Raw genomic sequence first — 15,378 nt, forward strand, 5'->3', positions numbered from 1 at the left:
GGATTACAATCCAGCATGCGATTTGGGCAGGGACACAGATCCAAACCCTATTAGATAGATAGATTAATGATAGATAGATGGATAGATAGATGATTGATGGATACATAGATAAATGATAGATGGATAGATAAATGATAGATGGATAAATAGATGATAGACGGATAGATAGATGATTGATGGATAGATGGATAAATGATAGATGCATAGATAATGATTGATGGATAGATAAATGATAGATGGATAGATAAATGATAGATGGATAAATAGATGATAGATGGATAGATAGATGATAGATGGATAGATAAATGATAGATGGGTAAATAGATGATAGATGAATAGATAGATGATAGATGGATACATGGATAAATGATAGATGGATAGATAATGATTGATGGATATATAGATAATGATTGATGGATAGATAAATGATAGATGGATAGATAACTGATAGATGGATAAATAGATGATAGACGGATAGATAGATGATAGACGGATAGATAGATGATTGATGGATAGATGGATAAATGATAGATGCATAGATAATGATTGATGGATAGATAAATGATAGATGGATAGATAAATGATAGATGGATAAATAGATGATAGATGGATAGATAGATGATAGATGGATAGATAAATGATAGATGGGTAAATAGATGATAGATGAATAGATAGATGATAGATGGATACATGGATAAATGATAGATGGATAGATAATGACTGATGGATATATAGATAATGATTGATGGATAGATAAATGATAGATGGATAGATAAATGATAGATGGATAAATAGATGATAGATGGATAGATAGATGATTGATGGATAGATGGATAAATGATGGATAGATAATGATTGACGGATATATAGATAATGATTGATGGATAGATAGATAAATGATAGATGGATAAATAGATGATAGATGTATAGATAGATAATTGATGGATAGATGGATAAATGATACATGGATAGATAATGATTGACGGATAGATAGATAATGATTGGTGGATAGATAAATGATAGATGGATAGATAGATAGATGATTGATGGATAGATAGATAAATGATAGATGCATAGATGGGTAGATAGATATATAAATGATAGGTAGATAAATGATAGATGAATATATAAATGATTGATAGATGGATAGATAAATGATAGATGAACAGATAAATGATGGATAGACACATAATAGACGGATAGATAGAAAGATAGATAAATGATAGATGGGTATTTAGATGGATAGATAGATAAATAGATAAATAATAGATGGACAGATAACTGATAGTTGGGCAGATAGATAAATGATCAATGGATAGATAAAAGATAGATAAATAAATAATAGATAGATCAATAAATAGTAAATGAATAGATGAATGATAGATGGGTAGATAGATGGATAGATAAATGATAGATGGATAGATAGATAATAGATGACAGATAGGTGAGAGAGAAATGGGTGACGGAAGGGAGAGAAAGAAGGAGAGAGATTTGGGGTCATTAAATAGCAGAGGAAAAGCATGTACATAAAACTTTTGCAGCATGTGCAACGGAATATATATATATGTTTGTATATATATATGTTTATATATATATATATATATACACACACACACAGAGAGAGAGAGAGACAGAGTCATCAGAGAGTCATCAGACAGCAGAGAGGAAACCCACCCAGCACTGAGGTCATACAGCAAGCTGGAAAGAGACAATGAGTAATGTTTGACGTGAGAGGTCATTTTCTGCACGTCCGGAATCGAGGCATTGATTTTTCATACACATTATGGCTGTTGGCTAGAGATGATCATTGAACCTCTCTGGAGACAGATCTCTGGGTGGAGCACACCAAGGCTGTTTGGTGACTTGCGTTATTTGAAGATTTCCCTGCATGCCACTGAAACCAGATGTAGTGAGCTATGATCATCCCACTGCACTCCACCCTGAGCGACAGAGCGAGACCCTGACTCTTATAAAAATAAAAATAAAAAATAAGGCCAGTGCAGTGGCTCATGCCTGTCATCCCAGCACTTTGGGAAGCTGAGGAGGGTGGATCCTCGAGGTCAGGAGTTGGAGACCAGCCTGACCAACATGGAGAAACCCTGTCTCTACTAAAAATACAAAAATTATCTGGGCGTGGTGGCAGGTGCCTGTAGTCCCAGCTACTCGGGAGGCTGAGGCAGGAGAATGGCGTGAACCCGGGAGGCAGAGGTTGCAGTGAGCCGAGATGTTGCCCAGGCTGGGTGACAGAGCAAGACTCCATTTCAAAAAATAAATTAATTAATTAAATAAAAATAACATAACGTAAAATAAAATGGGAACGTCTCCAATCCTCAGAGTGACTCATCCCACTGATCCCACACTGAAATTTAGTTTTTGACACACTGCAGAATGCAAGTAATAATTGCTCAAAATTTGACTGAAGCCGCTGCCCAGAAAGTGAGCTCAAGAAGGTAGGGATGTAGGTCTTTTTGTTCAGAAGTATCTCTCTCTCTCCCTTTTTTTTTCTTTTTTGTTTTGAGATGGAGTCTCGCTCTGTCACCCAGGCTGGAGTGCAGTGGTGCGATCTGGGCTCACTGCAAGATCCGCCTCCTGGGTTCACACCATTCCCCTGCCTCAGCCTCCCAAGTAGCTGGGACTACAGGTGCCCGCCACCACTCCAGGCTAATTTTTTTGTATTTTTAGTAGAGTTGGGGTTTCACCATGTTGGCCAGGCTGGTCTTGAACTCTTAGCCTCAAGAACCTCCACCTCCCAGATTCAAGTGAGTCTCCTGCCTCAGCCTCCCGAGTAGGTGGGACTACAGGCACCTGCCACCATGCCTGGCTAATTTTTGTGTTTTTAGTAGAGACGGGGTTTCACCATGTTGGCCAGGCTGGTCTCGAACTCCTGACCTTGTGATCCACCCGCCTCGGCCTCCCAAAGTGCTGGGATTACAGGCATGAGGCCACCGTGCCCGGCCAAAAATGGATTTTAATTTCCTAAATTTCCTGGCTCTAGGAGAAAGTACCTTCTTGATCCTTCAGGAGCTAATTTCCACCCAAATCCTCGATGGCTTCAGGGCTCTGGCTGGCAGATGATGTTACAGTGAGGAAGCCATCGTCCTGTGTGGAGTATGGTTCACACCAGTATGCTGTGTCCTGGCCATCAAAGAGATACATGTGCCAGAAAAAATGTGTGTATAGATCACGCATAGACTTGCATTCTGGGTCTTCATAAAAAGTTTAAATAAGGCCGGGAGTGGTGGCTCACGCCTGTAATCCCAGCACTTTGGGGGGCCGAGGTGGGTGGATCACCTGAGGTCAGGAGTTCGAGACCAGCCTGACCAACATGGTGAAACCCTGTCTCTACTAAAAATACAAAAATTAGCCAGGCGTGGTGGCAGGTGCCTGTAATCCCAGCACTTTGGGGGACCAAGGTGGGTGGATCATCTGAGGTCAGGAGTTCGAGACCAGCCTGGCCAACATGCTGAAACCCCGTCTGTACTAAAAATACAAAAATTAGCCAGGCGTGGTGGCTCACGCCTGTAATCCCAGCACTTTGGGAGGCCGAGGCGGGTGGATCACGAGGTCAGGAGTTCGAGACCAGCCTGGCCAACATGGTGAAAGCCCGTCTCTACTAAAGAAATACAAAAATTAGTCAGGCGTGGTGGCAGATGCCTGTAATCCCAGCTACTCGGGGGGCTGAGGCAGAATTGTTGAACCTGGGAGGCGGTGGTTGTAGAGAGCCGAGGTCACTGCACTCCAGCCTGGGCGATAGAGTGAGACTCAGTGTCAAAAAAAAAAAAAAATTAAAGATAGAGGGAGAAAGAGGAGAAACAAGAGGAGGAGGAGGTTGGAGGAGGAGGAGGAGGTTGGAGGAGGAGAAGGAGGAGGAAGAGAAAGAGGAGGAGGTGGAGGAGGAGGGAGACAGAGGAGGAGGAGGAAGTGGTTGGAGGAGGAGGTGCTTGGAGGAGCAGAAAGAGAAGGACGAGGAAGAGAAAGAGTAGGAGGTGGAGGAGGAGGGAGACAGAGGAGGAGGAGGAGGAGGAAGTGGTTGGAGGAGGAGGTGGTTGGAGGAGCAGAAAGAGAAGGACGAGGAAGAGAAAAGGAGGGGAGGAGGAAGAACAGGAGGAGGGGAAGGAGGAGAAAGAGAAAGAGGAGGAGAGGGAGGAAGAGGAGGAGGCTGGAGGAGGAGAAAAAGGGGAAAGAGAAAAAGGAGGAGGGAGAGGAGGAGGGCAAGGAGGAGGGAGAGGAGGAGGAAGAGAAAGAGGAGGAGGAGGAGGAAGAGAAAGAGGAGGAGGGAGAGGAGGAGGGAGAGGAGGAGGAGGGGGAGGAGCAGGGAGAGGAGGAGGAGGGAGAGGAAGAGGGAGAGGAGGAGGAGGGGGAGGAGCAGGGAGAGGAGGAGCAGGGAGAGGAGGAGGAGGGAGAGGAGGAGGGAGAGGAGGAGGGAGAGGAGGAGGGAGAGGAGGAGGGAGAGGAGGAGGGAGAGGAGGAGGGAGAGGAGGAGGAGGGGGAGGAGCAGGGAGAGGAGGAGGAGGGAGAGGAGGAGGGAGAGGAGGAGGGAGAGGAGGAGGAGGGGGAGGAGCAGGGAGAGGAGGAGGAAGGAGAGGAGGAGGGAGAGGAGGAGGGAGAGGAGGAGGGGGAGGAGCAGGGAGAGGAGGAGGAGGGAGAGGAGGAGGGAGAGGAGGAGGAGGGGGAGGAGCAGGGAGAGGAGGAGGAGGGAGAGGAGGAGGGAGAGGAGGAGGAGGGGGAGGAGCAGGGAGAGGAGGAGGAGGGGGAGGAGCAGGGAGAGGAGGAGGAGGGAGAGGAGGAGGAGGGAGAGGAGGAGGGAGAGGAGGAGGAGGGAGAGGAGGAGGGAGAGGAGGAGGAGGGAGAGGAGGAGGAGGGGGAGGAGGAGGGAGAGGAGGAGGGAGAGGAGGAGGGAGAGGAGGAGGAGGGGGAGGAGGAGGGAGAGGAGGAGGGAGAGGAGGAGGAGGGGGAGGAGCAGGGAGAGGAGGAGGAGGGAGAGGAGGAGGGAGAGGAGGAGGGAGAGGAGGAGGAGGGGGAGGAGGAGGAGTAAGAGAAAGAGGAGGAGGGAGAGGAGGAGGAAGAGAAAGAGGAGGAGGAAGAGGAAGAGAAAGAGGAGGAGGGAGAGGAGGAGGAAGAGAAAGAGGAGGAGGGAGAGGAGGAAGAGCCTGGAGGAGGAGGAAGAGAAAGAAGAAAAGGAAGAGGAGGGGAAGGAAGAGGCTGGAGAAGATGGAGGAGGAAGAAGAGAAAGAGGAAGAGGAGAGGGGAGAGGAGGAGGGAGAGGAGGAGGAAGAGAAAGAGGAGGAGGGAGAGGAGGAGGAGGAAGAGAAAGAGGAGGAGGGGGAGGAGGGGAAGGAAGAGGTTGGAGAAGGTAGAGGAGGAAGAAGAGAAAGAAAAGGAGGGGGAGGAGAGAGGGGAGGAGAAAGAACAGGAAGAGGAGAGGGAGAAGGAGGAACAAGAGAAGGGGGAGGAGGGGAGGAGGAAAAGATGAGAGGAGGAGAAGGAGGAGGAAGAGAAAGAGGCAGAGGTGGAGAAGGGGGAGGGGGAGGGGAAGGAGGAGGAGGAGAAGGAGAAGGTGGAGGAGGGAGAAAAGGGAAGAGGGGGGCAGAGGGTGGAGAGGGACTCAGGAAAGCAGGTCCCCCTCACCCCCATCCCACCGTAATAAAGACATGACGCCTTTTTATGCTGAGAAAACATCAAGCTGTGTTTCTCCTTCCCCAGAGACACTTCGCAGCCCCTCTTGGGATCCAGTGCAGCGCAAGGTAAGCCAGATGCCTCTGCTGTTGCCCTCCCTGTGGGCCTGCTCTCCTCACGCCGGCCCCCACCTGGGCCACCTGTGGGACCTGCCACGATGCTGAGCTGCAAACCCTAATGAGGAGCAGGTGCTCCCGGAGACCTGCTTCCCACACGCCCATCGTTCTCTCCCCCGCTTTGAGTTCTCCCAGGCCCCTCTGTGCACCCCTCCCTAGCAGGAACATGCCGTCTGCCCCCTTGAGCTTTGCAAGGTCTCGGTGATAATAGGAAGGTCTTTGCCTTGCAGGGAGAATGAGTCATCCGTGCTCGCTCCGAGGGGGATTCTGGAGTCCACAGTAATTGCAGGGCTGACACTCTGCCCTGCACCGGGCGCCCCAGCTCCTCTTCACCTCCCTCCTCCATCCCTGTCTCCGGCTATTAAGACGGGGCGCTCAGGGGCCTGTAACTGGGGAAGGTATACCCGCCCTGCAGAGGTGGACCCTGTCTGTTTTGATTTCTGTTCCATGTCCAAGGCAGGACATGACCCTGTTTTGGAATGCTGATTTATGGATTTTCCAGGCCACTGTGCCCCAGATACAATTTTCTCTGACATTAAGAATACGTAGAGAACCAAATGCATTTTCTTCTTAAAAAAAAAACCAAAAAAAAAAAAAAAACCCAAAAAACTGTACTTAATAAGATCCATGCCTATAAGAGAAAGGAACACCTCTTGTCATATATGCGGGACCTGGGGCAGCGTGTGAAAGTTTACTTGCAGTTTGCAGTAAAATGACAAAGCTAACACCTGGCGTGGACAATCTTACCTAGCTATGCTCTCCAAAATGTATTTTTTCTAATCTGGGCAACAATGGTGCCATCTCGGTTCACTGCAACCTCCGCTTCCCAGGTTCAAGCGATTCTCCGGCCTCAGCCTCCCAAGTAGCTGGGATTACAGGCACCCGCCATCATGCCCTGTTAATTTTTGTATTTTTAGCAGAGATGGGTTTTTGCCATGTTGGCCAGGCTGGTCTCGAACTCCTGACCTCAGATAATCCGCCTGCCTTGGCCTCCCAAAGTGCTGGGATGACAGGCGTGAGCCACCGCACCCAGCCAGAAATCCATGCATTTGCCTTTGAATATTAGCCTCCACTGCCCCATCAGCAAAAGACAACCAACATCCTCAGCAGAAAATCAGAGAAAAAACAGGTTACCAGCCTCCCGCCACCCCTGAAGAATAATTGTGAAAAAATGTGGAATTAGCAACATGTTGGCAGGATTTTTGCTGAGGTTATAAGCCACTTCCTTCATCTGGGTCTGAGCTTTTTTGTACTCGGTCTTACCATTCGTTGGTTCTGTAGTTCATGTTTCAAAAATGCAGCCTCAGAGACTGCAAGCCGCTGAGTCAAATACAAATAGATTTTTAAAGTGTATTTATTTTAAACAAAAAATAAAATCACAAATAAGATAAAACAAAACGAAACTGACTTTAGACAGTAAAATAAACGATGCCTGGGCACAGTGGCTCACGCCTGTCAACCCAGCACTTTGGGAGGCTGAGGCGGGTGGATCACCTGAGGTTAGGAGTTCAAGACCATCCTGGCCAACTTAGTGAAACTCCCGTCTCTACTAAAACCACACAAATTGGCTGGATGTGGTGGCAGATGCCTGTAATCCCAGCTACACAGGAGGCTGAGGCAGGAGAATCACTTGAACCCAGGAGGCGGAGGTTGCAGTGAGCAGAGATCGTGCCACTGCACTCCAGCCTGGGTGACAGAGTGAGACTCTGTCTCAAAAACATAAGTAAATAAATAAATAAAATAAAATAAACAATCTTCCTGCTCAAAATTGAGGGCATTTTTGTTGAGATAGATTCATTCAGAGTGAGACTGTCACCTCCTACTTCTGTTTTTTTCTGATTTATTTTTATTTTTATTTTTATTTTTTTGCTACCTCTGTAGCGACGTTTTCATTGTTGGAGCACGGGTGAGACTATGTCTTTAGATTTCTCCTCTCCTTCCCCTAAGCCTCCAATGCGTGCTAAAGTGCAAAAAACGCCTGAGTCCAAACAGACTGGCCGGGTGCGGTGGCTCATGCCTGTCATCCCAGCACGCTGAGAGCCTGAAGTGGGTGGATCACCCGAAGGCAGCAGTTCGAGACCAGCCTGGCCAACACGGTGAAACCCCGTCTCTATTAAAAATACGAAAATTAGCCGGGCATGGTGGCGCATGCCTGTAATCCCAGCCACTTGGGAGGTTGAGGCAGGAGAATCGCTTGAACCCAGAGGGTGGAGGGTGCAGTGAGCCGAGATTGTGCCACTGCACTCCAGCCTGGGTGACAGAGTGAGACGAGGCAGGAGAATCGCTTGAACCCAGGGGGTGGAGGGTGCAGTGAGCCGAGATTGTGCCACTGCACTCCAGCCTGGGTGACAGAGTGAGACGAGGCAGGAGAATCGCTTGAACCCAGGGGGTGGAGGGTGCAGTGAGCCGAGATTGTGCCACTGAACTCCAGCCTGGGTGACAGAGTGAGACGAGGCAGGAGAATCGCTTGAACCCAGGGGGTGGAGGGTGCAGTGAGCCGAGATTGTGCCACTGCACTCCAGCCTGGGTGACAGAGTGAGACGAGGCAGGAGAATCGCTTGAACCCAGGGGGTGGAGGGTGCAGTGAGCCGAGATTGTGCCACTGAACTCCAGCCTGGGTGACAGAGTGAGACTGTGTCTCAAAAAAAAAAAAAAAAAGAAAGAAAGAAAGAAAGAAAAGAAAAAGCAAGAAATGGCAGGGATAAGGTTTGTCTTCAGAACCATGATGGAGAGAAGATTGTGTGAGTTCCTGGGGCTGTCAGAACAAATGACCGTGACCTCAGAGTGGGAAGGTCAAAACAGCAGAGATTCATCCTCTCCCAGCTGTGGAGAACAGCAGTCTGTGATCCAGCTGTCTGAGGACCTTCCTCCCATCAGAAGCTCTAGGGGAGGGTCCTTCCTGCCTCTCCCAGCTCCTGGGGGCTCCAGGCATCCCTGGGCTTGTGGCCACATCACTCCAGTCTCTGCCTCCGTCTCCACGTGGCCTCCTCCTCTGTGTCTGTGTCTCCTCTTCTGTCTCTTACAGGGACACCTGTCATTGTGTTTAGGGCCCAGCCCTAAATGGAGTACCAGGATGATCTCACTATAACTAACTATATCTGCAGAGACCGTAGTTCCAAATAAGTCACCCATCCTGGGTTCTAGATGAAATTATTTGTATGGGGGGAGATATTATTCCACCTGCTACGCAGGATGATTTGTTTTCCTCACTATCAGTGATTGAGATTAGCATGTTTCTGTGCTTGGTTAGAGAAATGTAAGATGCCGTTCTGTCTCCTGCTCTTTTCTTTTTTTTTTTTTTTTTTTTGAGATGGAGTCCTGCTCTGTTGCCCAGGCTGGAGGACAATGGTGCAATCTTGGTTCACTGCAACCTCCACCTCCATGGTTCAAGAAATTCCCCTGCCTCAGCCTCCCGAGTAGCTGGGATTACAGGTGCGTGCCACCATGTCCAGCTAATTGTTTTGTGTTTTTAGTAGAGACGGGATTTCGCCATGTTGGCCAGGCTGGTCTCGAACTCCTGACCTCAGATGATCCGCCCGCCTCGGCCTCCCAACGTGCTGGGATGACAGGTGTGAGCCACTGCGTCTGGCCCTGCTGTATCTTATGCACATAAAAATGTGTGAGAACTTTCCTTAGGTGATCCTGCAAGCCTCAGGGGTCTGACCAATGGCTTTTTGGTGTAAAAGTCAGACGTGGGGCCGGGCGGGGTGGCTCACGCCTGTCATCCCAGCACTTTGGGAGGCTGAGGTGGGCGGATCACGAGGTCAGGAGATCGAGTCCATCCTGGCTGACACGGTGAAACCCCGTCTCTACTAAAAATACAAAAAAATTAGCCGGGCGTGGTGGCGGGCGCCTGTAGTCCCAGCTACTTGGGAGGCTGAGGCAGGAGGATGGTGTGAACCAGGGAGTTAGAGCTTGCAGTGAGCTGAGATCGCGCCACTGCACTCCAGCCTGGGCGACGGAGCAAGACTCCAGCTCAAATAAATAAATAAATAAATAATAAAAATAAACTCAGACGTGGACGCCAAGCTGCCACGCGCACACATTAGCCTGCGTCAGACGACCGGAGAGACTGGCTGCGTAGAATCCTCGTTGCCTTTGACTCCTGTCACCTTTACACGCCGGAAAGCCCTGGTCATCTGCGTTTCTGTCCAGCTCCTGGACTTTTTTATTTTTTTTTGAGACAGACTCTCACTCTGTCGCCAGGCCGGAGTGCAGTGGCACGATCTCGGCTCACCACAACCTCTGCCTCCAGGGTTCAAGCGATTCTCCTGCCTCAGCCTCCCGAGTAGGTGGGACTACAGGCGCCCGCCACCACGCCTGGCTAATTTTTGTATTTTTACTAGAAACGGGGTTTCACCGTGTTGGCCAGGTTGGTCTTGAACTCCTGACCTCGTGATCCGCCTGCCTCAGTCTCCCAAAGGGCTGGGATTACAGGCGTGAGCCACCGCGCCCGGCCTCTCCTCCTTGACCATTTACAGGTGACAACTGTTTGAATCGGTCACCAAAGTGTCAAGATTACAGATCCTCAAGCCATAGACATTTCACGTACAGTACACCCTGTTTGAAACATTGCTCGGGTATTTTGATACATTGTTTCGCATTTCACGTGCAGTACACCCTGTTTGAAACATTGCTCGGGTATTTTGATACATTGTTTTGTTGTAGTCAAAAACAGCACATCAGAAAACACGGTTTTACAAATACTGTTTTTAATGGTACTCGGTGGGGGCTGTGTGTGTGTTTTAAAATAATAAAACGGCTCAACTCCATGGGAATTAGTCAAAATGAATATCGGGGAAGGGTTTCCTTCGATACTTAAATAGGTGCCTTTGCAACCTACTATTTTATTATGTCATTTCTATGGGAAGAGATTATTTAAAAGAAGAAAAGGGGCCCAGGTTTTTTCTCCTAAATTTCTAGCCCCAAACCTTCGTGATATTGAAAAGCAAGTATATCAGAAAAGACTGTCTTCTACAAATTATGTTTTTAATTGCACTGTGTGTGTCTGTTTTAAAATAACAAAACTGCTAAACTCCATGGGAATTAGTCAAAATGAATATCGGGGAAGGGTTTCCTTCGATACTTAAACAGATGCCTTTGCAAACTACTATTTTATTTTATTATGTCATTTCTATCGGAGGAGATTATTTAAAAGGAGGAGCCCACTTTTTTGCTTTTAAATTTCCAGCCCTAACCCTTCTGGACATAACTCGTCTTCCTGTGATTGGAAAAGATGATTTTGCTGTCCACGCATCCACCGGTGCTGTAGGAGAAGACGCACCGTGTTAGGTAGGTCAGCTGGCTCTGAGTTGAAAGAGTCACCCAAACCCAGCAGGTCCAGGGCAGACATTGTTTTAGTTCCACAGAGCAGCCAAGGGTGCACCGTCTGTGTATCTCTGTCAGTGATGCAATCCAATGCATCTGGCAAAGGGAACGCGGGGGGCTGCGAGGAAGGCCCATTTGAGTGGCCTGTAAAAATGCTGAAAGCTCCATACACCTTCCCTGTCTCTGGGATTCTCAGCATCCTGCTCTGCCCTCCAAGTACAGGTCGCTGACCCACCCCCCACCCCTGCCGACCTCCAATCACATGCCTTGCACCCCTTCCTACCATTAGGCCTACCGCTAAGGACCTGATTAGCTATAAATTTATGGCAATCCGCAACCACCGGCCTTCCCCTCCTGAAAATGTTTTCTGACACATTTCAGGAGACGCAGAATACAGGCTCGCTGGTCCACCCGAGACCCCTGGCTGCAGAAACAGCCCTGCTCGTGAACACGGTTGCCGTGGTAACATGCCCCTCAGCTGTAGCCGGCCTAGGAAAACTACGTGGACAAGGATGATTTTTTCACAAGTTTTATTTTTTATTTATTTACTTGCGACCTTTTGTTTGGCAGCCGGACGGTGCAGCTTTTTCTCTGCACGGAGTCTGGTTGTGTCTACACACACAGGCAACACGCATAGATGGACATAAAACTATCCCCTCCCAAGGCTTGCAAAGGATGCACGTTTTTCAGGCTGCAGCCAGGACGAGGGAGAGGTAGAGGTTGTAGTTACTTGAATAGGGGAGTCCCAAGAAAATCATTGCCATAGGAAAGAAACAGTGGCTCACGCCTGTAATCCCAGCACTTTGGGAGGCCGAGGCGGGTGGATCACCTGAGGTCAGGAGTTCGAGACCAGCCTGGCCAACATGGTGAAACCCCATTTCTACTAAAAATACAAAAATTAGCCACGCACGGTGGCTCACGCCTGTAATCCCAGCACTTTGGGAGGCCGAGGCGGGAGGATCACCTGAGGTCAGGAGTTCAAGACCAGCCTGGCCAACATGGTGAAACCCCGTCTCTACTAAAAATACAAACAGTAGCCAGGCTTGGTGGCTCACATCTGTCATTCCAGCACTTTGGGAGGCCGACGTGGGGCAGATCAACTGAGATCAGGGGTTCGAGACCAGCCTGGTCAACATGGTGAAACTCCATCTCTATTAAAAGTACAAACATTAGCCAGGCATGGTGGCTCACGCCTGTAATCCCAGCACTTTGGGAGGCCGAGGTGGGAGGATCACCTGAGGTCAGGAGTTCGAGACCAGCCTGGCCAACATGGTGAAACCCCCGTCTCTACTAACAATACAAAAATTAGCTGGGCGTAGTGGTGCGCACCTGTAATCCCACATACTCAGGAGGCTGAGGCAGGATAATCGCTTGAACCCAGGAGGCGGAGGTTGCAGTGAGCTGAGATTGCACCACTGCACTCCAGCCTGGACGACAGAGCAAGACTCCAACTCAAAAAAAAAGAAAAAAAATGCATGGGTCTTGATGGGTGACATTTTATGTGGAAATAATGACAACAGCTAAAACACAAAGCAAAGCTATTTTGTTTCCCAATTTACACGAAAAACCAAACCAAACAAAACAGGTGCTGGGGTGATATTGAAAGATAAGATTGCTTAGAATATGGAGGCTAATGTTTGGAGGTGACTTTTGTAAATTGATCTTCATCCCTGGCAGTCCTTTGGTTGAAGGAGCCTGGATTTTAGTGTAAGATTTGGCTGGTTTGTTATAACATGTGGATCCCCTTTCTTTCTTTCTTTCTCTTTCTTTCTTTCTTTTTCTTTTCCTTTCTTTCTTTCTGTCTCTCTCTCTTTCTTCTTTCCTTCTTTCTTTCTTTTCTTTCTTCCTTCTTTTTAAGTGAAAGTAAGTTTTTTAAGAAAGTGAAGTAATAAAAGAATGGCTACTCCACAGGCAGAGTAACCCTTAGGGCTGCTGGTTGGCTATCTTTATATCTGCTCCTATTTATTTATTTATTTATTGGAGACAGAGTCTCGTTCTGTCGCCCAGGCTGGAGTGCAGTGGTGCAATCTTGGCTCACTGCAACCTCTGCCTTCCAGGTTCAAGCAATTCTCCTGCCTCAGCCTCCTGAGTAGCTGGGATTATAGTCATGAGCGACCACACCAAGCTAAATTTTTTTTTTTTTTTTGTATTTTTAGTAGAGACAGGGTTTCACCATGTTGGCCATGCTGGTCTCGAACTGCTAGCCTCAGGTGACCCGCCCGCCTCGGCCTCCCAACGTGCTGGGATGACAGGCTTGAGCCACCATCCCCGGTCCATCCTCTTTGTTTTTTAAATTCTATTTGTATTCTTGATCTTCCCAGTTTTAGTGGCTCTTCCGGGAGTTGAGAAAGCATGAAATACAGAGAATTTCTCTCCTCTTTCACCCAGAAAAGTTGTCTCATGTCTTTGGAGGTGGTAAGACCAGAGATATCTTTCTTGCAGGAGGAAGATGGTTTCAAGAACAGAGAAATTGAGATGATTTTCCCGAGACAGGCAGTTGTTTCTTTCCTCCTCTCAGACACCTGTCCCGCGAGGGCAAGATGAAGTTGCTTCATTTTCTTAAGAGAGAATGACCGGAATGTTCCGGAAAACCAAAACGTCCAAGCTTTTGCAGGATGGAAGGAGTGGATCTACAGCAATTGAATTGAACACTTGAGTCCCTGTGTCTCCCTTGCTGCCCCCCAAACCTGAGAGAGCCCATTTTCAGCTTCTCCAGTGACCCAGTTGTCCAAGCGGAAACTAGTTAATCACCCTCAGTGGACCTGATATTCCCCGGAAATTATGGCTCGTGGAGATCTCATCGGAATTGTAAACCCATGCAGCCAGCCACATCTGCAAGTCCCAGGGGAATACAGGTCAAAAAACGTACCGGAATTACATAAACATCGTGTTGTCATCTCTGCACCGTACAAGGACAGAAACGACCTGATTCCAAGAATGACATTATATAGCATCCCTCCCTTTTCGTTGACGGGGGAGACTGTATTATCCTCTAAAAGGTGCCACGAAGAATATTCAGAAAGGGTAAAATGACAAAATTAAAAGGAACGAAGGTGTATAGAAGGGCCAATTATAAAAACCTAAATGCTGGAGGCGGCGGGGTGGCCTGTGGTTGGTCTCTGCAAATTTTCTCCGGATCTGACAGAGACCCAGTTCCGTCACCTCCAGGGCACAACGTAAGACCCCTGTTTCTGCAGTTCTGCCTTTTTAATTGATCGCCAGAGCTTTCTGGAAGATGATAGAATAAGGCCAAATTGTACGCACCGGGGTGCTGATCTTCATGACTGGGGTATGTGTGTGTGTTCTCCAAAATTAGAAGGAGGAAAGTGAGACCACAGATTGTACAATTTCATTCGAATCCCATGTCCAGAATAGGAAAATCTATTGGGGCGGAGGGTGGATCAGTAGTTGCTTAGGACTGGGGGAACCAGGATGGGATAACTACGGAGGGAGGGTCTGAAGATGGCAAGTCAGCTTCCTTGGGGGGTGATAAAAATATCCTAAAAGTGACTCTGAGTGCCTTAAATAGATGCATTGTACGATATGTCAGTTATAGCCCGACAAACCTGCTTCGAAGAAAAAGAAGGCAGATTGTGAAATACACACAATAAATGGAAGCAAAGCAAATGACAATGATTTTTAAATTTATTTTTATTTTTTGTAGAGATGGGGGTGTCTAGCTAGGTGGCCCGGGCTAGTCTCAAACTCGTGGGCTCGAGGAATCCTCCAGCCTTAGCCTCCGAAAATGCTGGGACCACAGATGGGAGTCACCACCGTACCCATCCATACAACTTTTTTTTTTTTAATGTGAGACTACAAAATTATGAGGACGTATCATATATTTGGAAAACTAAGGTAGAAAATCTCTACTTGTGATTGTTTTAAAAGTGTATTCATTGGCCGGGCATGGTGGCTCACGCCTGTCATCCCAGCACTTTGGGAGCTCGAGGTGAGCAGATCACCTGACATCAGGAGTTCAAGACCAGCCTGGCCAACATGGTGAAACCCCATCTCTACTAAAAATAGGAAATTCACCTGGTGGCAGGTGCCTGTAATCCCAGCTACTCGGGAGGCTGAGGCAGAAGAATCGCTTGAACCCAGGAGGTGGAGATTGCACTGAGCTGAGATCACGCCACTGCGCTCCAGCCTGGGTGATGGAGCAAGACTCCATAAGAAAAAAAAATATATAACCTAATGATTAAATACTGTAGGGAAGAGCTTACCACAATTCCTGGCCCATGGCCAATGCTGGGTATAA

Source organism: Pan paniscus, chromosome X, assembly GCF_029289425.2.
Source record: "Pan paniscus chromosome X, NHGRI_mPanPan1-v2.0_pri, whole genome shotgun sequence".
Taxonomy (NCBI): Eukaryota; Metazoa; Chordata; class Mammalia; order Primates; family Hominidae; genus Pan; species Pan paniscus.